At 32.9% G+C, this 24,715-nt stretch overlaps 1 long non-coding RNA gene across 2 annotated transcripts in view; it reads left to right on the top strand.

The window, feature by feature from the left end:
* LOC141560553 (uncharacterized) overlaps positions 1 to 24,715 on the top strand; it is a 49,482-nt gene that overhangs the window by 12,744 nt on the left and 12,023 nt on the right. For both annotated transcript variants that reach the window (XR_012487744.1, XR_012487743.1), the window contains exon 2: positions 6,330 to 6,383. This is a non-coding gene — a long non-coding RNA (uncharacterized LOC141560553). The remainder of the gene's footprint in view (positions 1 to 6,329; positions 6,384 to 24,715) is intronic.

Below are 24,715 nucleotides of genomic sequence, written 5' to 3'. Positions count from 1 at the left end.
ACCCTTATATTTGGGGAGAATAGTGAAAATCCCCTGAAGTATCTTTGGCCTTTCAATGACAACTACATATCTTGAACGTTCATTTCATCTCAAACACTTATATTAATGGTCAGATCTTAGATTTCATCATCACTCAAAACCTTCTCTATGAGTTTTAATGTTCTATCTTTGGTTATATCTTCATCTCTATCTGCCACCCTTGTCCTAAACTTATTTTTCTTTATCCCACCAGTCTGTCTGATAGCCTGGGTAGAAACAAAACTACATCCATACATACCGTATTGTTCTAGGAAGGTCATTGTAGGGATAATGTTATCTTGAAGGTTCTTGGTAGTTAAGCCAGCTAGATAGAGTACTGGCCACGAAGTCTGGAGGACCTGAGTTCACAAAGGACTGGAGACACTTAACACTTATTAGTTGTGTGACCCTGGGTAAGTCACTTAGCTATAATTGCCTTGGGGGTGGGGAGGGGGTGGAGATCTAGATTCTTAAGCCTCTAGACTCCACCTGGTTACTACTCAATGCCTTGGAGGGTGGAGCAATGAACTCCAAATTTCCATTTAAGTAGAGAATCTAGCACAGACTTTTCTTTATTTCCAGCCTGTTATCTCCAGTCTTATCAGAGACTTCTCTGACTAAATTCTTCACCATCCCACCTATGCACATGCCTTCTCTGGGGCTCCATACACACAAATATATACCTTTTCATCTTTTTATGTTTTGTCCTTCAATCTAATTAGATTGTAAGCTCCTCAAAAGTAGGGATGGTCTTTCTTTTTTCTGTTAGTATTGTGCTTAACAGTAGTAGGCACTTAATACTAACTCTGTGATTTCATTAGTATGGGAAACTTCTAGATGGAATATATATATATATATATATATATATATATATATATATATATATATATCATCCACCAATGCAAGTCAACATCTTCTCTGCAACCTATAGTCTTAGAAAACTGCCCACAGCCCCCAAAATCTGACTTGGTCTGGTCTTCCAGTTGTTGTGCCTTTGGCAGGACTTGAATCTACATTTTCCTGGCTTGGAGCTGGTGGCCCTTTATTCACTGTGCCTTTCTTGCTGCTCTCTGTTGTAGCAATGGTAAATAGGAATTCAGAGAATTTGAATACGGTAAACATTAAGAGGGTTGGAGTGTTAAATACTGCTAAACAGTAAGAATGGAAAGATAAAAGTGACCATGCTCAATCTTAAGAAAATTATTTTTTCTTCTGAGGTAGACACAAAATGTTCACAGATAAATATCACATGGAAGGTGAAGAATTATGGAGGTAAATGAGAGATCCAGGTAAAATACTCAAGAAATATAACAAAAGAGGAAGCATAGCATAGTGGATAGTGCACAGGATTTGGAATAAGGGAGATCTCAGGTTGAATCCTTTTTTAGACATTTTTAGATATGTGATATTAGAGGAAATTACTTAACCTCTGAATTTCCTTCCCTGTAATGTAATGACACCTACCTCATGGTGCTGTTGTGAGGAACAAATGAGACAATGTTTATAAAGCATTTTGCACACTTCCAAGCACCCAATACATGTGCTTTGATTATATTTGAAGAGGAATTCTTTTTAGTAGGGAGCAACAAAGAAGAGTATACAGAAGAGGTAACTCTTGAACTGAGCCTTGAAAGGAAAGATGAGAGAATATGTTCCAGGGTGGGGGTCCATAAATTCTTTGGAGATAGAAAGCACATTTGGGGAACAATTGCTATTCTGGTTCCACTGACATGGGTAAAGGGAAGTAATTTGAAATAAATCTGGAAAAGCTAGCTGAATTTTGTTTGTGGATGGCCTTAAATGCCTTGGCAATAACTTTGAATTTTATTTTAGAGGCACTAGACAGTTACTGAAGGGTTCTTTGTGCAGGGGAGTGACATGGTCAGACTTTTGCTTTGGGAAAATCATTTTGTAAGCATTGTGGAAAAAGGCAAGAAATTGAAGGCAGGGAGATAATTTAAGATGCTTTTGCAGTAGTAACCTCAATAAAGCAGTAAGTAGTCTCAATTAGAACATGGTAACTAAGTGATTGTTCTCAGTCAAGTAGGAAAAAGTTATCTGCTGCTGTTGAGTGGGGAGAGAACCAAAGAATAAAAGGTTGTAATATAATATAGCAGAAAGAGAACTGGGTTTAGAATAGAATACCTAAATCTGAATCTTTGCTCTGCTAGTCACTTACCTATGCAATCTTGGGATAATCCCTCACTCCTCTGGGTTTAGAATTTAGGGATAGAACTAAATAAAAAATCTTTCATTTTTAGAGGGCAAAAGGATCTTAGATTTTGATATCCAATCACTTAATTTTCCAAATGATCCCTAAATTGCCTTCTACTTCTTAAATCCTGTGAGCCTATGAACTGCTGGGAATATGATAGTCACTAAGAGGTGAATGAAAGAATTGTATAGCAGTGAGGGCCCAGTTGAAATTGGATAGCATATATTTGTAGTGAATACAGACAGCATATTTTATGTGAAAATATATTGAGATTTTGTACCATACTAAAGATTTTTTTTTAATATAAATGTAATTTCTGTGATTGCTGTTGCTTAATTAAGAGTTGGTTTTTAATTAGATTTAATGAAAGTTGCTCTTGAGAAAATGAACATAAATTTTCTGTTTATGATCCTCTCTAAAGAAGACCAAGCTGATTAGAAGCATATCTATAAAAATTCTGTTTACTGAAATAATCCTTGAATATAATATGACAATTAATACATTTAGGAATAACTTTTAAATATTGCACTTTGTATATTTTTATTATGAACTATGTTTCTAAAGATAACTCAAATATGTGAATAAACTGATATATTTTTAATGGTTTGAATGTAGTTTAACATTAGAAACTTAGGGAGAAAAAGGAAGAAGCAGTCTTTTGGGGCCTAGAATACAAAACAATTGCTTAGAGTAAAAAGGAATGCACAGTTTCTATGTATAATAGAAAAATATTTTTTTTATATGGTCTTGATCATGGAAAGTCTGAATCATATTTGATAATGCCTTCAAATATTCCTTTTTCCTAATATGTTGGACATGATGAACCAGAGAATTTGTCATTCCAGATAAGTTGGCAGCTGTTATTTGGCAAATATTATCCCCTGAACTTTGGAGACACTATAAATCACATGAGAACAAAAGTACCCCAAAGCTGCTATGGCCACACCAATTTTGATGAAATCATAGAGAAACAAAATGATTGCTACATGGAAAGAACTAAATAAATATGATATGTCATTTCAAATATGTCAAGTCATTTCATTTCTTTTTTTTTTTTTTTTTTTTCCCCTTTCTGAGGCTGGGGTTAAGTGACTTGCCCAGGGTCACACAGCTAAGGAAGTGTTAAGTATCCAAATTTGAACTCAGGTCCTCCTGAATTCAGGGCTGGTGTTCTATCCACTGTGCTACCTAGCTGCCCCCAAGTCATTTCATTTCTCTCAGAGTATTCCCAATGATTAATCTGACTAAATGTACTATAGGAGCTAGTGATGCTTGCTTCTGTACTGTTTCTTTTATAAGACACTCTATCTCCAAGGTAATACATTCTGCATTTTCATGGCTATCCCCCATTTCAGGAATTGAGTTTTCCTGGCTCCCTTCAAGTTTCAAATAAAATCCTACTTTCTGCAAGAAATCTTTCCTAGTTCTCTTTAATGTTTGCACTTTTTTTCTGAGATTATCTCCAATTTAATCCTTAATATATCATCTCTATATAGTTGTTTGGATGTCATCTCCCTCATTAGAATATGAGCTCCTTGAGGGTAGGCACTTTTTAAAATTTATTTTATTTTTAAACTTTTCTTTGGATAATCAGTACTTAGCACAGTCCCTGACCCATGATAACTATTTAATAATAATAATAATAATAATAAGCTTCTTGGCTTAACAACTTGATTTTAAAAAAAACATAAAATTGATTTTTCGTAGCTTAAAAACCTTGAGCAATCAAGTTATTTTGCAATTCAACAGAAGTTTCTGCTTCAAATAAAAAAGAACTCACCATCCTATTTTGCCAGTAACATTGTGGTATGGTACACAGATGCTTCCTGTTGCCCTATTGAAAATGATTAACCTCAGAGGAGATCCGTTAAGCCACCCTATAGCTAGGTAAGGAATGCTATGTTCCTCTATAAATGTAAGAAGTATTAGGTAATAGTGTCTGATTGTCTGAGTAAATAGCTATTAGAATTTTAATATACTGAGCAACTTAGTGTTAATTTCAGTCCCTAGGGAAATAAAGTATAGATACAAGGATGTAGTTCTTTTAGAAAACTCAGGCAAATATGTTATAAAGGCTAATATCTCTCATCTATTTAAAGATTAGAGTTTTCTGAGTACTTGGCATCTAACACAGATGAACTTTTTTTTTTTAAGTTATACATGTGCCAAAATGCATGTGACAACCCTTTTTGTAGTGGCTAGAAACTGGAAACTGAGTGGATGCCCAGCAGTTGGGGAATGGCTAAATAAGTTATGGTATATGAATGTTATGGAATATTATTATTCTGTAAGAAATGACCAGCAGAATGAATACAGAGAGGCTTGGAGAGACTTACATGAACTGATGCTGAGTGAAATGAGCAGAACCAGGAGTTCATTACATACTTCAACAGCAATACTGTATGAGGATGTATTCTGATGGAAGTGGATATCTTCAACATAGAGAAGAGCTAATCCAATTCCAATTGATCAATGATAGACAGAATCAGCTACACCCAGAAAAGGAACACTGGGAAATGAGTGTAAACTGTTTGCACTTTTGTTTTTCTTCCCAGGTTATTTTTACCTTTTGAATCCAATTCTTCCTGTGCAACAAAAAATTCGGTCCTGCACATATATATTGTACCTAGGATATACTATAACATATTAAACATGTATGGGAATGCCTGCCATCTAGGGGAGGGGGTGGAGGGAAGGAGGGGAAAATTCAAAACAGAAGTGAGTGCAAGGGATAATGTTGTAAAAAATTACCCATGCATATATACTGTAAAAAAAAAAAAAAAGTTATAATTATAAAGTTAATTTTTTTTTAAAGGGAAAAAAAAAGAAAAGAGAAAGGAAGAAATTTAGAGACAACAAAAAAAAAGTTATACATGTCCATTCACTTTTTACATATTTCCATATGACTCATGTTGGAAGAAAAAAATAAAAAGGGAAACATCACAAGCTAAAAGAAGAACGTGGAGAAGGGAAAATAGTATTCTTCGATCTGCATTCAGTCTTCATAGTTCTCTCTCTGAATATGGATGGCACTTTCCATCCAAAGTTTATTGGGATTGCCTTGGATATTACTGAATTACTGAGAAGAGCCAAGTCTATCAGAACTGATCATCACACAATCTTGTTGTTGCTGTATGCAATGTTTCCTTGGTTCTGCTTGCTTTGCTTAGCATCAGTTCATGTAAATCTTTCCAGGCTTTCCTAAAATCAACTTGTTAATTTTTTATAGAACAATAATATTCCATTACTTTCATATACCATAAACTTACTCAGCCATTCCCCAAATGATGGGCATCCACTCATTTTCCAATTCTTTGCCATCACAAAAAGAGCTGCCACATTTTTGCACATGTGGGTGCTTTTCTCTCCTTTATTATTGCCTTGGGATACAGACCCAGTATTGGCACAGCTGAGTCATATATAGTTTTATAGTCCTTTGGGCATACTTCCAAATTGTTCTCCAGAATGATTAGCTCGTGGACTAATATTATTAAAGTTCTGAGGGATCTGTCTTTTTTTTTTTTTTTTTTTTGCTTGCATCCAGGAAAATTTGAGGAAATATTCTTGGTGCTATTTGAGATTTTCAGTATATAAAGTTTTACATATAATTTTCATATTTCAAAGTAAAATGTAATTTGATTTTTAAATGATCCCCCTACAAAGTCACCCCTCCTTAGCAAATCAAAGTATTCAAATAGTATTATCAAGTTGAGTACACTGGTACATAACAATTATTTTCATTAACATATAATTTATGTATCAAAATGTCAAGGCTTATTAGTAAGTAAATCCTTTGAAGTGTGTCAAATCTCAGCAAATTATGCCATCTTGAAAATCAATGAAAATACTTAGGTTGAAATTTTAGATGATTATTACTAACATTTAATTCTAGATTTTATCTAAGCTCAATTTAATAGCCTTTTCTTAGTAGCAGGGGCAAAAAAATGAGGCACTAATAAGTGATTTTTCCATCATCATTTAAACTATCATCGTTAAGTCATTTCAGTCACTTCCAACTCTTTGTGATTTCATTTGGCGTTTTCTTGGCAAAAATATTAGAGTGGTTTGCCTTTTCTTTCTCCAACTTATTTTACAGATGAAGAAACTGAGGCAAATGAGGTGAAGTAACATGCTCAGGATCACACAGGTGGTAAGTGTCTTGAGGGCAGACTTGAACTTTTATCTTTGTGATTCCAGGTCCATTATGCCATTTAGCTTCCTCATTTAAACTAATTCTGTTCTAAAAAATGTTTGAATTCAAGAGTCTTAGAATTCTTTTTTTAAAATAAAGTTTTATTTATATACTTTGTTTTTATTTCACCTAGGTTTTTTTTCTCCTTCCTTCCTTATTGCAAACCTATCTATCCATTATGATAAAGATTTTTAAAAAAGAAAACGGGGAAGAAAAAAAACCAGTAACTCCAATATCTTTTAAAAATCTAATGTTATATACAGTGTTCCATAATCATGAATTCTCCCACATCTACAAAGAAGCAGGGAGAATTGTCTTTTCATATCTCTTCATTGAGGTCAAGTTTATTCTTTATGATTTCACAATATTAATCTGCAGTTGCTTTCCATTTACATGATGTCATTGTATATATTATTTTCTTCAAACTAGTTCAGTTTACATCAGTTCATGTAAGTCTTTACATGGTTCTCTATATGTTATATCCATTATTTCTTAACAGTAGAGTAATTAATATTCCATGACATTCATATTGCTATAATTTGTTTAAACATTTTCCATTCAATGGAATTTATTCTGTATTCAGTTTTTCTTACTACAAAAAATATTGCTATAAATATTTTTATGTGTTATAGAGCCTTTCTTTTAGTCATTGACCTCTCTGGGGCCTATACTCAAATGATCTCACAGTCAAAGAGTTGCTTTCTCTAATGGTATACTAATTTACAGCTCCACCAATAATGCATTAGTAGGTCTTTCTTTCCATAACACCTCCATTAGTAACTATTTTTCTAAATTAGGTATGAAATAAAACTTTAGAATTTTTATATCATTTTCCTTATGCTTAATAACTGGGAGCATTCTTCTATTTCTCTCTCTCTTTCTCTCTCTCTCTCTCTCTTTCTCTCTCTTTTTGTCTGTGTGTGTGTGTAGGCAGAGTTAAGTGACTTGCCTAGGGTCACACAATAAGTTTTTGAGGACAGATTTCAACTCCTTCTGACTCCAGGGTGAATGCTTTATCCTCTGCGCCACCTAGCTTCCTCTTTTATGGTTGTTAATAGTTTTCATTTGTTATTTTTTGAGAACCATATATTTGTGGAAATGACTTTTGGTCTTAAATAATTCTGTTGGTTGTATATTTTTATCTATTTCTATACACACAAACACACATGAAATATGTTTTCAGATTTTTTTTTCAGTACTAAATTTTTTTTGCTTTTTCTTTTTTTTCTTTAAATATTCTATTATGGGCTGACTCTGGGGAGGGGAAAAGGAAAGGAAACAATGAAAAATGTTAATATAGAAATAAAACATTTAAGAAATACTAAGATTGTTAATATTCAGCTTGCATATACATTTTAATTTGTTGTGAAATAGTGTAAGGAGTTGATCTAAGCCTGATTTCTGCCACATTGTTTCCCAGTTTTCCTAGCAGTTCTTATCAAATACAGAGTTATTTTCTAGGGAATTTGTATTTTCAAGTTTTGATATCTTTTTTCTTCCAAAAGAATGTTACAATTTTATCTAGCCCTATGATCTTTTTGGTAGTTTGATTAGCAAATCATTAAATCTGAGAATTAATTTTGTTATTATTTCAATTTTTATCACATTGGAAAGGCCCAGCCATGAGCACTAAATATTTTCCAGCTATTTAAACTATCTTTTTTTTTTTTTTTAAAGGACTATTTCTGAAGGTATTAAGTATGCTTTGCTAAATTGGTTCTGAAATATTTTGTGCAAATTTGCAGTTATTTTAAATGGGATTTTCCTATCTATTATTATTACTTTTTGGATATTATTGCTAATATGTGGAAACAATATTGATATTTGTGGGTTTATTTTTTTTGTCTGAAACTTCACTAAAATTATTATCTTAATTTTTGTCATTGTTGTTGCTACTGATTAGCTAGGATTTTCTAAGTAAAGCATCAGGTTAACAGGGACTAGGATGGTGAAAGAGACTTGCCACTATAGAAATGGAAAAAACAATTAACCACAAAACAACTGAAAAAAATACTGTTTCAAAATTTAAAAAATAAGCATGAGAAGCCTTCTTTACAGAGGTGAGAGGTCCTTGGATATGAAATATAGAATATGTTTTCAGATTTTTTTTCAATGTATTGATTTCACTAATTTTTTTCTTTTTTTTTTTTCCTTTTTTTCTTTAATATTTTGTTATATGGGCTGACTCTGGGGAGGAGGAAAGGAAGGGAAACAATGAAACATGTTAATATAAAAACAAAATTTCAATAAAAATTATTTTTAAGAACTAATATATAAACTATATTCTAAAGAAGTATTCATTCAAAGACTTGGAAGTCCAACTTAATGCTATTTGAATATATGATATACAGTGACTATATGAATTGGATACAAAATTATCCAATATTTGGGATATTAGAATTGTCAATTCAAGTGATTAAAGCTCAACTGGAATCTTCTTCAGACATTTATGTAATGCCCATTGTCACTTTTCCTTTGAATATCATAGCTACAGACTTTTTTAAACATTACATATTTATCCATATATACATATTATCATTTGTGCATAAAGACAAAGCTACTGCTGTAGCAAGTATATTGATTTTGTTTTGTTTTTTTCAGAAGTGTTTGTGTTGCTTAATTCCTCCCCACATTTCTCTTTCTTTCTTTCCCTTGATCATCTTTGTATCCAAAGCACCAATTACTTCCAATTATAGTAAACATGGCAAGCTAGTTGTAATTTTCCAAAATACATTATTAGTCTTCCTATGAATTGAATTCTCATGCTACTGAGTTATAACTGTTTGTTTAAACTGCTCCTGATAATGACATGGACAGAGCCAAATAAAACAAATTGGACACTCTGTGACAGCCTTTTCTCTCTTAGACACAAATGAGTCATAGCCCTTCTAGTAGTCTCGGAAGGTATCATGGTAATTAGCACTGTGGGTAAAATTAAGATGTATAAGATAGGACTCAGAAGTATCATAATGATGATGCTTTTGGCAACTTAACAACAAAGTTAATAACATTAAGATATTCATATGTTTTTATGTAATCAATGTTATTTCCCATTAGTTGTCTGGAAAAGAATTTCTGTAACCAAATGAGTTTGTTATATTTGTAACTTTTGAATAGTTTGACAGAAAAAAATTTGGTCAAGGACTCTACATCCCTTTTATTTTTTATATTCCAATTCTACTAATCTACTGACATTTTTGTTAAGCATCCAAATCCTAGAGCATGAACTGGAAAAATAGCACCTTCCAGTATTGATGAAGATGAAAATATATATTAAATTTATCAATAAACTAGATCATGGATTACAACAGCAGCAACAAAAAAACAATAATAACCAAAAAACTATGTTCTCAATAGATAAAGAGATGAGATTAATATGTCAGTTTTCCTTTTTACACATGATAAACAGCCAGAACATTATGAACCAAACTATATTATTCTAAGCTCCACAGTGTTGCTGTTTCTGACATAAGGGCTAGTAAAAAAAAAAAAAAAAAATTTAAATTCAGAATAATTGGGGAAATTTTAAAACTTATGATAATGGAAAATTTGTTAACAATAGGATACTGTTAGTATTCTGACTCATGTTAGCAGTTCTTTTTATAGATGAAATCCCAGTAGCAAAAGGTCTGGTATTTGAGACATGAGTCCTCATAGCTAGGGCCTAGGGTTAGAGGCTTTACTTCTGCATGCAAGATACCTGAAATCTGAGGCCCTAGTCTGCAGTGGCTTGTGAAAGTGAGAGGTATGGAGTGTGAGAATGAGACCAATCTAGCAACGAGCTTTGCCCAGCTCCTAGCTCAGTGCTAAGTGAAAACCAACATAATTGCCAAACCTATTCACAAGGCTTTTCTATAGGTTTATAAGAATTTAGTTTTAGCCCATGAAATAGAGAATTCTATAGACCCTAATATATATTCCTTATTAAGTAAAATTATATAAAATTAAGATGTTAAAATAAAATTAATAGCAATAATAAAGACTAATGATTTTTTCCATAAGAGAAGTGGCTGATACAACATTTGTTTTCCAGCACGAAATATGAAAACATACAGTATATTCACATATACAAATGGTATACAAGAGTACAGTTGTCAATGAATAATAGCAAGGGCCATTTCTATCATACATTAAATATGTGAAATAAGAATATGATTACCTAATATCATGTTAAGCAACCAAAAAACACCAAGTACCCACTACATTCCAGGCACTGTATCAAGTGGCAAAAAGAGGCAAAGACATTTCCTGTCCTCAAGAAGCTTACAATCTAATGGAAGATATAACATGATGGATTTAATGTTATAGACAATAGGACCACTATATGACAGCCATTTTGGAAGGCAAGATATTTTTCTAACATCCTCATCCATAAAACATTTTGGATCCGTGGAATCTCTGACTCTAGCACCTTCCTCCTCGCCCTCCCCCCCCTTTATTAATGAGCATGAAGAAAAAGAGTTAAGAAAAATGATTCCTTTGGACTTTTAACATCATATTCTTTTCTGTATAATAGATACCATATTTAATAAGTTTTTACCTAAGTACTGTATCACATTGTGTGCTGAGTCAAAAGCTATGCAAATTCTACTTTCTGGAAGTATGGCTCCCAAGGGAAAGGGAATATGTTCTTTCAGGACAGCAGGGTCCTACTTAGAAAATTGTCTCTTCTAGCATATTAATTGGTGTCCTGGTGCCCTGGAAAAACTCCCATCCCCAGGGTAAGCAGGTTGCTTGCTCTACTCAATACAGGCTCAGGCAAAATAATTGGAATTAATAGCATAAAGATATTAACATTTGAGAACATGGTACTTGCAGGGTATAAAATTTAAACAGTTGGACTGAACTATAGAAGTATTAGAAGTAATATCACTATGTGGTTAGAAACAATAAAGCCCCTAATGATCTTTTCAATGGCTTATCTATCAAAGATTTCTGCTGTCTTTTGAACTTTTTAAATGGTCTTCTATTTCCTCTTTCCTTGCCCTCACCTTCACCAATTGTTATACTTTCCTTGCACATTATTAATTTATATCACGAGGAATAAATGAAAGAAATAATCCTGCTTTAAAAAATTTCATAGGAAATAAAACATGGATATTTAAGACACAAGTATGTCATTTAAATAATTGAAAGTATCTTCTGGGGTCAGCTAGATGGTGAAGTAGATAGTTTATCAATCCTAAAGTCAGGAGTATCTGAGTTCAAATCCAGCCTCAGACACAATACTAGCTGTGTGACCATAGATAAGTCATTTAACTCCAATCACCTTGGCAACATGTCAGTCCCTACACTAAACATACCTGTTCTTAAACCTTCTTTTTAAGGAAATACTGGTGTCAATGCCCACTTTTTAAAAAGTAAGAATTTTTCCATATTTAAACTTGTAAATGTATACAATTCCAGGTTATTATGAAGCACTGTATTTGTGCAATGGAAAGTCACAGGCAACTATTTAACACTTTTAAGATTCAATATACAATTTTTTTTTAAATTGGAAGAAATTTAAAATTGGAAAGTGAGCTAGAATATAATTCTTTAATATTCACACAAGCTCAAGAATGATATGTGGGAAGGTATAATAAACAGACCTGAAGCAGATCATTCAAAAACCAGTGCATGAAAAATGTGTCCTGTTTCTTAGAAACTGGCAAGTTATATAAAGAAGAACAATGAGGAAAAAACAGGGTAAAGTGAACAATGAATATGGGTAAAAGACACATGTCACATACATAGTTAATTCAAGATAAATTAAGCCTTAACCCCAAGACCTGAATGAAAGATATACATCTTCTTCTATCTATCCCTCCCTCTATAATGACTTGCTAACGTTTGTTTTCTCCTCTATCTGGGCTCCTCTGATTTTGTAAAGTACAAGCAATACACTAAAAAGGGTTATGATGGTTTAGGAGCTCATTAACCCAGGACTCGGAGCCAAGTTTTTTTTGTTGTTTGTTTTGTTTTGTTTTTTAACTCTTTCCCTCATTTTATAACCTTGAAAAAAAAAATCACTTCATCTTTTTGGTCTTCATTGTCCTCATCTGTAAACTTTAACCTGTAAATCTGTAAATTCTAGATCTTCAATGTTTCTTCAACTTTTACCAAGTATATATGTAACTAGTCAAACCAAAAAAAATTTAGATATTGTAGTTTTATCTTTGTGCCTGACACAGACTAAGATTTTTGTTCATGTTAGTTAACATTGCTTAATCATTCATTGAACTTTGAAGGCAGAATGCTGTGGCTGGTCTTGGTTTAAGAAAGACCTGGGTCCAGCTGTTCTTTTAACACATATTGGTGTGTAACCCTGGGCAAATGACTTAACCTATAAGTGTCTCAGGTAACTCCTAATATTATTAGTTGTAGAACAATGACTGGGTCCAAACTGATTAAGATAATTTCTTCATAGTTAGGTGCTTTTATATATATATATATTTTTTTATATATATGAAATTCCTTCCTCAAAAAAAAAAAATAAATCTAAGCCCTTTTCCCTAAGGGATTTCCATCATTAAAAAAATGTGTGATGAACAAGAATGTATATATCCCCAAAAGGAATTTTGATTTCACTTCTAGCATAGTCACTGGTACAACAAATTGAATTAAATTCCATCTGACAATGATGAACAGGTCAAATCTAAAGCAGTAAAAAATTCCTATACTGAATTAATCATGAACTCAACAAAATACTGTATAAATGTATTTGCCTTTGGGATCTGAAACGAAAGGAATGAAGTCTTATCCCATTGTTCTTATTTCACTCTCTTCCCAGAGAGCAGAGTGGTCTCCCATGGCAGCGAAGGAGGTCCTTTCTTTCTTAGAACAAGATAGGCGATGAACGTTACCCTACCCCAGAAGAGAAAAAAAAGCTGGAAAAAAGCTCTGATGACTTGGAAGTGTGTACAATCCCAAAATAATCTCTATTTCAAATTTGTATTCATTTATTCTTCCATTATTTTCCATTCTCTTTTTTTAATCCTAGAAAAAAACATTTGATTCATAATATATTATCTAATACAGAGAACACTTTCATTGTTGTTGAAACCCAGAAGAGGTACAGAAAATTTCTTTCCTATTAAAAAATGTGTTATAAGCACGTAGATAGAAAATTAAGGAAGTTGTTTTACCGCAGCTTAAATTCTCTTCTAAAGTTTTGTAGCCATCCATGAGAGGAAGAAAGGGGAAGAGAAAGTAATAAAGATTTTATTTTTATAATGCCTACTATGTGCGGGGTGCTATGCTAGTACTTTTTTTTTTTTTTTTTTTTTTTTGCTGAGGCGATTAGGATTAAGTGACTTGCCCAATGTCACACAGCCAGGAAGTGTTAAGTGTCTGAGATCAAATATGAACTCAGGTCCTCCTGACTTCAGGGCTGGTACTCTACTCACTATACTACCTATCTGCCCCTTTGCTAGGTACTTTTTACCAATATTATCTCATTTGATTCTTCTATCAACCTTGGGAGATAGGTGCTATTATAATTCTAATTTTATAGATGAGAAAAGGGTAGTGTGATATAATCAAAGTTATGTCCTCAGCTCCTTATTAGAAGATGTCCATCTCTCATTATAATATTTCTTTGTATTTAAAAAAAAATATATATATAATATTATAGTAAATTTCTTTTTAATATACATTGTTTTATGAATTATGTTGGGAGAGAAAAATCAGAGCAAAAGGGAAAAACCATGGGAGAGATTTTAAAAAATAGAAAAAAGAAGTGAACATAACATGTACTGATTTGCATTCAGTCTCCTTAGTTCTTTTTCTTTAGGTGGCATTTTCTGTCCAAAGTCTATTGAAATTGCTTTGGATCATTGAACTACTGAGAAGAAACAAGCCTTTCATAGTTGATCATCGCACATTCTTCCTGTTATTGTGTACAATGTATTCCTGGTTTTGCTTGTTTCACTCAGCATCAGTTCATGAACATCTTTCCAGGCCTTTCTATAATCAGAGTGTTTATCATTTTTTAATAGAACAATAATATTCTATTACTTTCATGTACTACAACTTGTTCAATCATTTTCTAATTGACAGGCATTCACTCCTTTTCTAATTGTTTGCTACCACAAAAAGAATTGCTACAAACATTTTTGCACATGTGGGTCCTTTTCCCTTTTTTATGATTTCTTTGGGATACAGATCAATAATGGCACTGCTGGGTCAAAAAGTATGCACAGTTTTATAGCCCTTTGGGAATAGTTCTAGATTGCTCTAGATTTCACAACCTCACCAACAATGTATCAGTGTCCCATTTTTCCCATATCCCCTCTAACATTCATTATTATCTTTTCCTGTTAGCCAGTCTGAGAGATGTGAGGTGGGACCTCAGAGTTGTAATTTGCATTTTCCTAATCAATAGTGATTTAGAGCATTTGTTCATATAACTATAAATGGCTTTAATTCCATCATCTGAAAATTCTCTCTTGATGTCCTTTGACCATTTATCAATTGGGGAATGACTTGTATTCTTATAAATTTGACACAGTTCTTTATATATATTTTAGAAATGAGACTTTTCTCAGAAATGCTGGCTATAAAGATTTTTTCCAGCTTTGTACTTCCCTTTTGATCTTGTTTCTCTTGATTTTGTTTGTGCAAAAATTTTTAAATTTGACATAACCAAAGTTGTCCATTTTGCTTTTCATAATATTCTCAAGTTTTTCTTTGATCATAAATTCCTCCCTTCTCCAAAGATCTGATAGGTAAATTATACCTTGTTCTGCTAATATGTATATGTTATCCTCATTTATACCCAAATCATGTATCCATTTTGACCATATTTTGGTATAAGGTGTGAGATGTAGGCCTATGCCAAGTTTCTGACATATTTTTCAGTTTTCCCAGCAATTTTTGTCAAATAGTGAGTTCTTATTCCAGAAGCTGGAGTTGGGGAGTTATCAAATACTAGATTGTTATAGGCTTTGATTATTGTGTTGTGTGTATCTAATCTATTCCACTGATCTACCACTCTATTTCTTAGCCATTACCAAACGGTTTTGATTACTGCTGCTTTATAATATAATTTTAGGTTTGGTACTGCTAAGCCATCATTCTTTGTACTTTTTTTCTTTTTTTTCATTAATTCCCTTGATATTCTTGGCCTTTGTTTCTTCCAGATGAATTTTGTTATTATTTTCTTTAGTTCTGTGAAATAATTTTTTGGTAGTTTAGTATAGAACTGAACAAATAGACCAATTTAGTCAGAATTAACATTTTTATTATGCTAGCTCTACCTAGCCATGAACAATTGATATTTTTCCAGTTGTTTAGATCTGATTTTATTTGTGTGAGAAGTGTTTTGTGTTCATATAGTTCTTGGGTTTGTCTTGGCAGATAGATCTCCAAGTATTTTATTATGTTTCCAGTAATTTTAAATGGAATTTATTTTTCTATCTCTTTCTGATGGGCTTTGTCAGTAATAAATAGAAATGCTGATGATTTGCATTATTTTATATGTCCTAATTGCTAACTGATTAGGGTTGATTGCTGTCTGTGGGGAACATCTACTTTTCTAGAGGGATATAAGCATCAATAGGCCACCATCATCTATCATTGGTTCCTGTGAGATAGCCAAATAACTAACCCATGTCTCTTGGACTTTTTATATATCACAAAACAAAATGCTGTAATGATAATGACCAAACTTCATCACAGAGAAGAGTTGAAAATATCAATCTCTGCCCCTCCATTGCATGTATACACACACACACACACACACACACGTAGGTAGTACTGTCAATAAAGCACTAGGTCTAGAGTCAGGAAAACCTGAATTCAAGTCAGCCTTATTCACTAACTATATGACCCACAGCAAATCATTTAATATCTGTTAGTCTTATTATCTTTCTCTATGGAATGAGGATGATAATATGTCTATATTCCAAAATTGTTGTTAGGATCCAATGAGATAATAATTGTAAATCCCTTAGTATACTGGCTGCTATATAGCACTAAATGTTACTTATTATTATCACCACTACTATCAAACATGGTTTTTATGTTGGATAGTTTGCTTAACCTCTTTTGAAAAAAATCATTCATATAAGAAACCAGATGAATGATGAGTAAAGATACATTTCAGAAACAAAAATGATGTAAAAAGTAAATACACCAAGGAGAACAGGCTAACTTCTTCTTATTGCATATTCAAATCAATTTAACAAACATTTATGGCTTTAGGCACTGGGGACAAAAGAGAAAATCGGATATTCTACTTGGGGACATAATAAAGACAATAAGTAAACACAAAGGTTGATATAGAGTCAATACTGGAGGGAGAGAGCCTAAGGAAAGGTTTGGTTCACAAGATCAGTCATTATCTGGGCACTGATTTTTCAGCCTCTTCTAAGAGATGCTTATTGTGAGGAAGTAAAAGGGATGAAAAACTTATTGTGCAAAACCAAAGAGGTAGGAAATGAGATTTTTAGCACAAGAAATAGTTAGTAGACTGGTTTCACTTGAATGGAATTTGTCTGGAGGGAAATAATGCAGAAAGACTGCAATATTAGGTGAGATCCAGACTATGAAAATTTTTAAATGTCAAGCATAGTGTTTCTTACTTATCTTGGAGGCAATAGGGAAAACACTTGAGATTTTTTATAGAATGATATGGTTTCTCTTGTATTTGGGAAATATCCATTTAGCAGTTATGTGGAAGATAAATTAAATAGAGACAGAAAGCAGGAAGGCTGTTATCTATAATATGCCAATAGTCCAAGTAAGATGTTTTAAGGGCCTAAATTATTAATTTTTTAAATTAAAGCTTTTATTTACAAAACATATGCATGGATAATTTTTCATCATTGACCCTTGAAAAACTTTTTTTTTTTTTTTTTTTTTTTTGGTGAGGCAATTGGGGTTAAGTAACTTGCTCAGGATCACACAGCTAGGAAGTGTTAAGTATCTGAAGTCAAATTTGAAATCAGATCCTCTTGACATCAGAGCTGGTGCCCTATCCACTGCACCACCTAGCTGCCCCTGCAAAACTTTCTGTTCTGTTTTTCCCTCCTTCCCCCCACCTCCTCCTAGATGGCAGGTAGTCCAATATATGTCAAATATGTTAAAATATATGTTAGATGCAATACATGTATACATTTTAATAGTTTTCTTGCTGCACAAGAAAAATTGGATCTAGAAAGAAAAAAACCTGAGAAGGAAAACAAAATGTAAGCAAACATCAACAGAAAGCATGAAAATGCTATGTTGTAGTCCACACTCAGTTCCCACAGTCCTCTCTCTGGGTTTATATGGCTTTCTTCATCACTAAACAATTGGAACTGGTTTGAATTATCTCATTGTTGAAGGATTAGAATTGATCATCATATAATCTTGTTGCCATGTATAATGATCTCCTGGTTCTGCTCACTTCAATCAGCATCAGTTCACATATCTGTACCAGGCCTTTCTGAAATCATCCTGCTGGTCATTTCTTACAGAACAATAATATTCTATAACATTCATATACCACAATTTATTCAGTCATTCTCCAACTGATGGGCATTCATTCAGTTTTTAGCCACTACAAAAAGAGCTGCCATAAACATTTTTGCACATATGAGTCTATAAGGACCTACATTAGAAGTAGAGAGGCTTGCAGAGATAAGATACCTGTGGAATTGTCCAAAAAGCAGATAGCAATTAGGGACTGGACTTTAGAAGGAAGATTAAGACTAGGTATATAAATTTGGGAGTCATCTGTAGTTGAATATTAAAGAGAGCAGTTTTAGAAATTAAAATTGAAGCCAAGGGAGATGGTGAGATCACTAATCAATCAACACATTTTTTAAATGATGAAGACATTATGCTGGAGAAAAGAGTGTTAGGGAGTTTAAGAATTTTGGGAGATCACCTGCTTAATGATTAGGAGAATGATGATTCAGTAAGGTATACTGAAAACAACAGAAAATAGAAGAATCAGGAGAAAACAGTGTCATGGAAGCTAAGGGAAGGGATCATATCTAATAAGTAATTAATGCCAAAAACTGAAGCAGGGTCTGATAGGTTAATTGTAAAATGGCCACGAGAATTTTCATTTATGAGGTCACTGGTGACCGTGGGAAAAGTCATTTCAGTTAAGTGTTTCAGTCAGTCAAATTACAGAAGGTTGAAGAGTGAATGGAAGGGGAAGAGATGGAGGCAATAGTCTAGATCAGTGATTTTCAACTCCTGGAAGTTGAAAAGCTTCTGAATTATAACCAATAGGATTAAGAGTGCTAGTAAAGGATAAGTTTAGCAAGAAGAATCACCTCTGTCTGAAAATGGACTGGAGTGGGACAGAATTGGGGATGGTGAGGATCTAGAGTAAAAGAAGTTCACAATGAGTAATCTTAATACTCTCAAAAAAGAATGAAGTTAGATCTGCTAACATCTGAGGTTGCAAGGACATAAAAGACTTGAGAAAAACTTTGGAATAGCCCATATGAAGAATGTGAAAGAGAAGAATTTAAGGATGATCTTGCAGCAAAAAAGATGCGATTATGACTAGATAAATTTGTTTTGGACTCATTCAGCATAATTGTATGAATTCCTCTGCTCCCACACAGGAACAGAGAGCTCAGGGTTTGGGTTTTTAAGAAATAATTTGTAATAGGACAAGGTTGTAAGGAAATCAAAAGTAGAAGACAAGGCATACCTGAACTTTACCATAAGATTTACCATAGGATCAAATTTTTAAAGGTAGAGAAAAAGAAGAACAGGACTAGTATTCTGGGAGGAAGAGAGAGTTAAAGTGACTGAAAGTAATGGTAGGAAGATTTAGGAGAAGGGAAAGGAGCTTGTGATCTAACAGAGAAATTCAGAATCTTGATCATAAAGATGATCATGAAAGATGTGAGGTCAAAAGTATGACCATATCTACACAAGACTAAGGTAAGTGAAACTACAGATTATCAGAGATCAAAGGACACAAGGGAAAGGAAGGCAGAGAATTGGGGAGACCTGTGAGAACTAGATTTGGAAAACAGAGCTAAAGTGGATAGTGATGGATAAAGCAGCAATCAGAGGTTTTCTGTGTAGCTAACAGTTCTGATGAATCACAAGATTTAGGAGGCTGGAAGGTAGGCGTTTTTCTGGCCTTAAGGAGGGGAAGAACCTTTTGATTGGGCTCCCACACACTTATAGCTCTCTGATGACAGCCTTTTATTTTGCTTATTCTCATTCACCAGGAAAAAAGAAAGATTAGTTTGGGAATTTGGTTGAGTACATACTGGTGATTTTGTCCACAAGATCTTAACTGAAAAATGCCCTACACATGGAGCATGTACTCATTTCCCCTTTTTCAATGATCCTAAGATCTCTCATGTACCTTCATGTACTTCACACACTAAAGTGAAGTTGAACTCATCAAAAAGAAAAACTAGCTAAATGAAGTTGCAAAAAAGGTTTTGAGGCATAAAATTGGGAAGAAAAGAAAGATTATAATGGATAATCTTGCAGGATGGTGACATGTGAACATTTAAAAACGTAAAAAAATTCTAGAAAAAATCACCTGCCAAAAAAGGAAAAATATAAGATTCTTGAAGAGAAAGGGAAATATTTGGAACATCTGCTATGTGCAGCATGATAAAAATCAAGCTAGAACTACTAAAAGCATTGCTGTATTTCTGTAAAGGCCTAGTTAAACTTGGATAACATGAATTTGCTGTGGACCCATCATCCTACTTGTAGTTCTTCCTTTGGCAGCATCCATCAAACTGGGGGAAAAGCAGAAAAGAAAGATAAGTGGGGATGTCCCTGAATAGAAATTTAACTGATAAGAATGTCAGGAGGGTAAGAGTATGTAGTTGAAATTATTATCTCTAAAGTCAAGACTGTGAAAGGAGAGCAAATCAAGAGTAGGGATGATGGTTTGGATATAGTAATGGATGTAGGGATTTGAGATGATAATAAGATCCAAGAATGAGTTTAGGAGTAATAAGGCAAAAGAGATAGAAGAAAAGATTATGGTTAAAGGTGAGGGAATTTTAAATCACCCAACTCCCCACATGGCTATCTTTTTATTGACCCACAATAGAGAGGAGTCCAAAGGACATCTTTTGAAATAGAGAACAGAAGAGAATAGTGATTGATAAGACTTGGGAAGAAAAAAGATAGTAGCAGACAGTATGGTCTTGACTTGTTCCTTTTGCTGTAGATCCTGAGTGTTTTGGATTCTCCTGCCAAAAGGTGTTTGTCCTAAAGAGTACAATCTGAAATAAAAAGCTATAATAATAAATAAATAAAAAGAGTGCAATCTGCTTTGTTCTAAGCTGGTTGAAAGATACCTGGGGAAAACGGGAGAATAGACATCAGACTTTGATGATAGAGATGGCAATTTAAGGGCTAGATGAAGGAGAGGATGAATGAGTAGGATTATACAAGTCTGAAAAGCATTCCCTTGCTCTATTCCTTTAGAGAATTGTCTCCTTGGGATGTTGGCAACTAGTCAAGGCTCTTATAACTTTGTGCTAGTTTTGTTTTTCCTAGCGCCCTTTATTCATCACTAATTTTTTTTTTCTGAGGCATTTGGGGTTAAGTGATTTCCCCAGGGTCACACAATTAGGAAATGTTAAATGTCTGGGGTCAAATTTGAATTCAGGTCCTCCTGATTTCAGGGCCAGCACTCTACCCAGCACCATCTAGTTGCCCCTCTGCTATTTCTTTAGGTATATATAGAGATATCTCTCTATATAAAGTATATATAAAGAAATATCTTTTATGATTACATTTCTAAAGCACAGCATTTGAGATTATGTTTTCATTTTAATGGAGTTAACAACAATGGGGTTGTTTATAGGTTCTGAGAGATTATGGGAAAATTTGAAAGAATCTCTAATGATATCCTTTCAGTTAGATATTACCCTTTGAAATATATACCAATAAGTCTCATTTCCTTACAAACCAGCTAATAATCATGTGTTCATAATATATTTTCTGATAGCTCCTAACATCCTAATATTTACAAAAATAATTTGTTTACTGACATTTTCTAATTTTTTTTATCTTTTGCATTGAACTCTGCCTTGCTCTCTTCCTATTCCTGCCTATTTTTGTTATGTTGCTTGTGAAAATAAAACTTTATTTTTATGAAAACTACTTCAGGGGAAAGAGAGTATGATGCTCTGAGGTACAGATAGATAGGTACAGGCTGGCATTTGGTGGTAGAAAACAAATGTTCTCTAAGGAACAGAAGTCTGCACAAAGACCCATATATACTTATTTTAAAAAGTTTTATATATGCCTTTTGTGGTTTTTTTTTTTAAATCATAGTAATTTCTCAGTATAATTCATATCCCATAAACTAAGGGAAATTGATTAAGCAAATCAATCAGCCCAAATAACTATGTCTGATAACATATGCAAAATTTCAAACACTTAGCTTTCTATTTGTTTTTTTATTTTAATTAAAATTTATTTTATTTTAAAACCATCTTCCCCTTTCACCAAACCTCTCTCCTACCCCTCTACCCTTGTCCCACATTGAGAAAGCAAGAAAAAGAAATTCCTGTTACAAACATATATAGTCATGCAAAACAAATTTCCACATTGAATATGTCAAAAAAAAATTTAGTCTGTTCTTTGAGTCCATCCCTCTATGTCAGGACCTGCATATCATGTTTCATTTGTGAGTCCTCTAGAATTGTATCTTTGCAACATAGTTATTATGCAAATTATTCTGGTTCTGTCCATCTAATTATGAATGAGTTCATATATATATTTTTCCAAGTTTCTCTAAAATTGTTTTCTTCACTGTTTCTTTCAGCGTAATTGTAGTCCATCATATTCATATGCTTAGCCATTCTCCCATTAATGGATGCTTCAATGATTTCCAAGACTTTGTTACCACAATAAAATAAAATAACTTCTGTAAATATTTTTCTCTATATTTGAACGTTGCCTCTTTCTTTGATAGTCAATTTGCCAGTCTGATGGGTATCTCAAAGTTGTTTTAATTTGCATTTCTCTAATTTTTGATTTAGTTATTTTTCTCCCTTATTATTATTGATAGCTTGTATGTCTTTCTCAGAATATTGTTTCTTCTAACCCTTTATCAATGAGGGATGGATCTTATTCTTGTAAATTTTAATCCTTTCTTTTTAATCTTGGACATAAGACTTTTACCAGAGAAACTTGCTGCAAAGATTCCTTCATTTACCTGTTTTTCTTCTAATTTTAGATGCAAGGATTTTTTATTTGGGCAAAAATTTTAAATTTTATATGTTTGTTTTACCTTTTGTGAACATTTCTTTCTATTTTTTGTTTGGTCATGAACTCTTCTCCTATCCATAGATGTGACAAATAATATCTTGTTCCTCTAATTTGTTTATGAGGTAATGAATTCTTTGTGTCTGAGCATGTACTCATTTTGAACTTATCATGGCATACTGTGTAATATCTTATAACTAATTTCTGCCCAACTGCTTTCCAGTTTTCTCAACAGTTTTTTTGATAAATTGTGAGATTTTGCTTCAATAGTTGGAATCTTTGGAATTTTTCTAAAACTAGAATACTCTGCTCATTTGCTTCTTTTTATCATGTACCCAATATATTCCACTGATCAACGTCTTTTTTTTCTTACCCATTATCAAAATGTTTTTAATAATTACTGCTTAGTAGGATGTTTTGAGATCTGGTACTACTAGATCCCATTTCTTCCTTCTGATTTTCATTAGTTCCTTTGATCTTTTGTAATGTCAGATTAGTTTTATTATTTTTTTCTAGTTATATAAAGTATTCTTTTGGAAGTTTGATTGGTATGAGCCTAAATAAACTAATTTAGGTTATATTGTCAGTATGTTGGCTTTATTTAACCAGGAACAATTAATATTTTTCTAATTCTTCAAATTTGTCTGTGCAAAGACTGTTTTATAATCATTTTCCTATGTTACTTCTGTATATCTTGCTCATAGAATACCAAGTATAAGATTTTCTATAGTTATTTTAAATGGAATTTTTCTGTCTCTACTAGATTTTGTCAATACAGTATCAAAATGCTGATGCTTTATGAGTTTGTTTTCTACCTTATATTAAATTTTACTATTTATTATTTCAATTAAAGTTTTAGTTGAATGGCTATTCTCTACAAAAAGTGCTAATTTTTGGCTTATGCATGCAACCTCTTTGTCTCTTTGTCTTTCTCTTACTCATTCACTCTCACTTTTGCTTTCTCTCTGTAGTATTTCTATAGCTAACATTTCTTTAAAGTAGTGCTGACAGTGGATATCTTTACTTTGTCCACGAGTCTAATGGGAAAGACCACTAATTTTTTTTTTTTCAGTTTATTTTCATTGCAGATAATACCATGTCTTGGTTTTAAATAATTACTTCTGGGGCAGCTAGGTGGCACAATAGAGTAACAGCCCTGAAGTCAGGAGAACCTGAGTTCAAATTTGACCTCAGACACTTAATACTTCCTGGCTAATCATTTCCTGGGCAAATCATTTAACCCCAATTGCCCCAGCCAAAAATAAATAAATAAATAATAATAATAATATTAAGGAAGGGTCTATTCTTATGATTTCCAATTTTAAAAAACTAAGAATAGGTGTTTGATAAAACTTTTTTTGCATCTATTGATATAAATTGATAGTTTTTCTGCATCTGATTTTTATTGATCTTGTTATTAATTTTATCAGTTAAATTTATACTTTTCCTAATATTGAATAAGCCCTGAATTTCTGGCATAGATATGGCCTGGCCATTGCATATAATCTTTATGATATGATGCTATAGTTTTTTTGTTGATAATATTTTATTTAAATTTTCTTGGTTGTAAGCCTATCATCTTTTGGGTTCTGAAATATTCCAAGGCAACAGGAACTTAGAATATAAAGTCAATCAAGAAATTTTCCAAGAAATGTATAGAACCAACCTTTTTCTTCTTCTTTTTTTTTTAAAGGAAGTAATGGATGTTCTGTTATTCTAACATGTTAAGTAAGTAAGCATAGCTTAGGTTTGAGGATCTGAAATCTTTCAGTGTTCCCAAAGCAATCTGATCTAGGGAAATGTTTGAATCTTTTTCCCCAGTTCTGAACTGTGTATGTTCCTTATGTGGCTTTGAGTCTGTGTAATATTCCTATTTGTGTTGCCCCTAGTTGGAAGCCTTAGTAAATTTTTGCTGATTTCAATCATTTATTGATCAGTTGGAAGCTTTGCAGGTTCAGTAACAGAGCCAGAAACTCCTCTTTTGGTCTGGGATTCCTCTACAAACTTTAAACTGGGTTGGAGATTGAAGCTAAAACTCTATGCTTCTTTTGGAGTCAGCCACACAGCAGGAATTTGCTGCTATGTTTGTTCTTTCCTCAGTA

The sequence above is a fragment of the Sminthopsis crassicaudata genome, chromosome 3, assembly GCF_048593235.1.
Source record: "Sminthopsis crassicaudata isolate SCR6 chromosome 3, ASM4859323v1, whole genome shotgun sequence".
Classification (NCBI taxonomy): Eukaryota; Metazoa; Chordata; class Mammalia; order Dasyuromorphia; family Dasyuridae; genus Sminthopsis; species Sminthopsis crassicaudata.
Note: the sequence above shows the minus strand (reverse complement) of the source record. Positions and strands in the feature narration are given on the sequence as shown.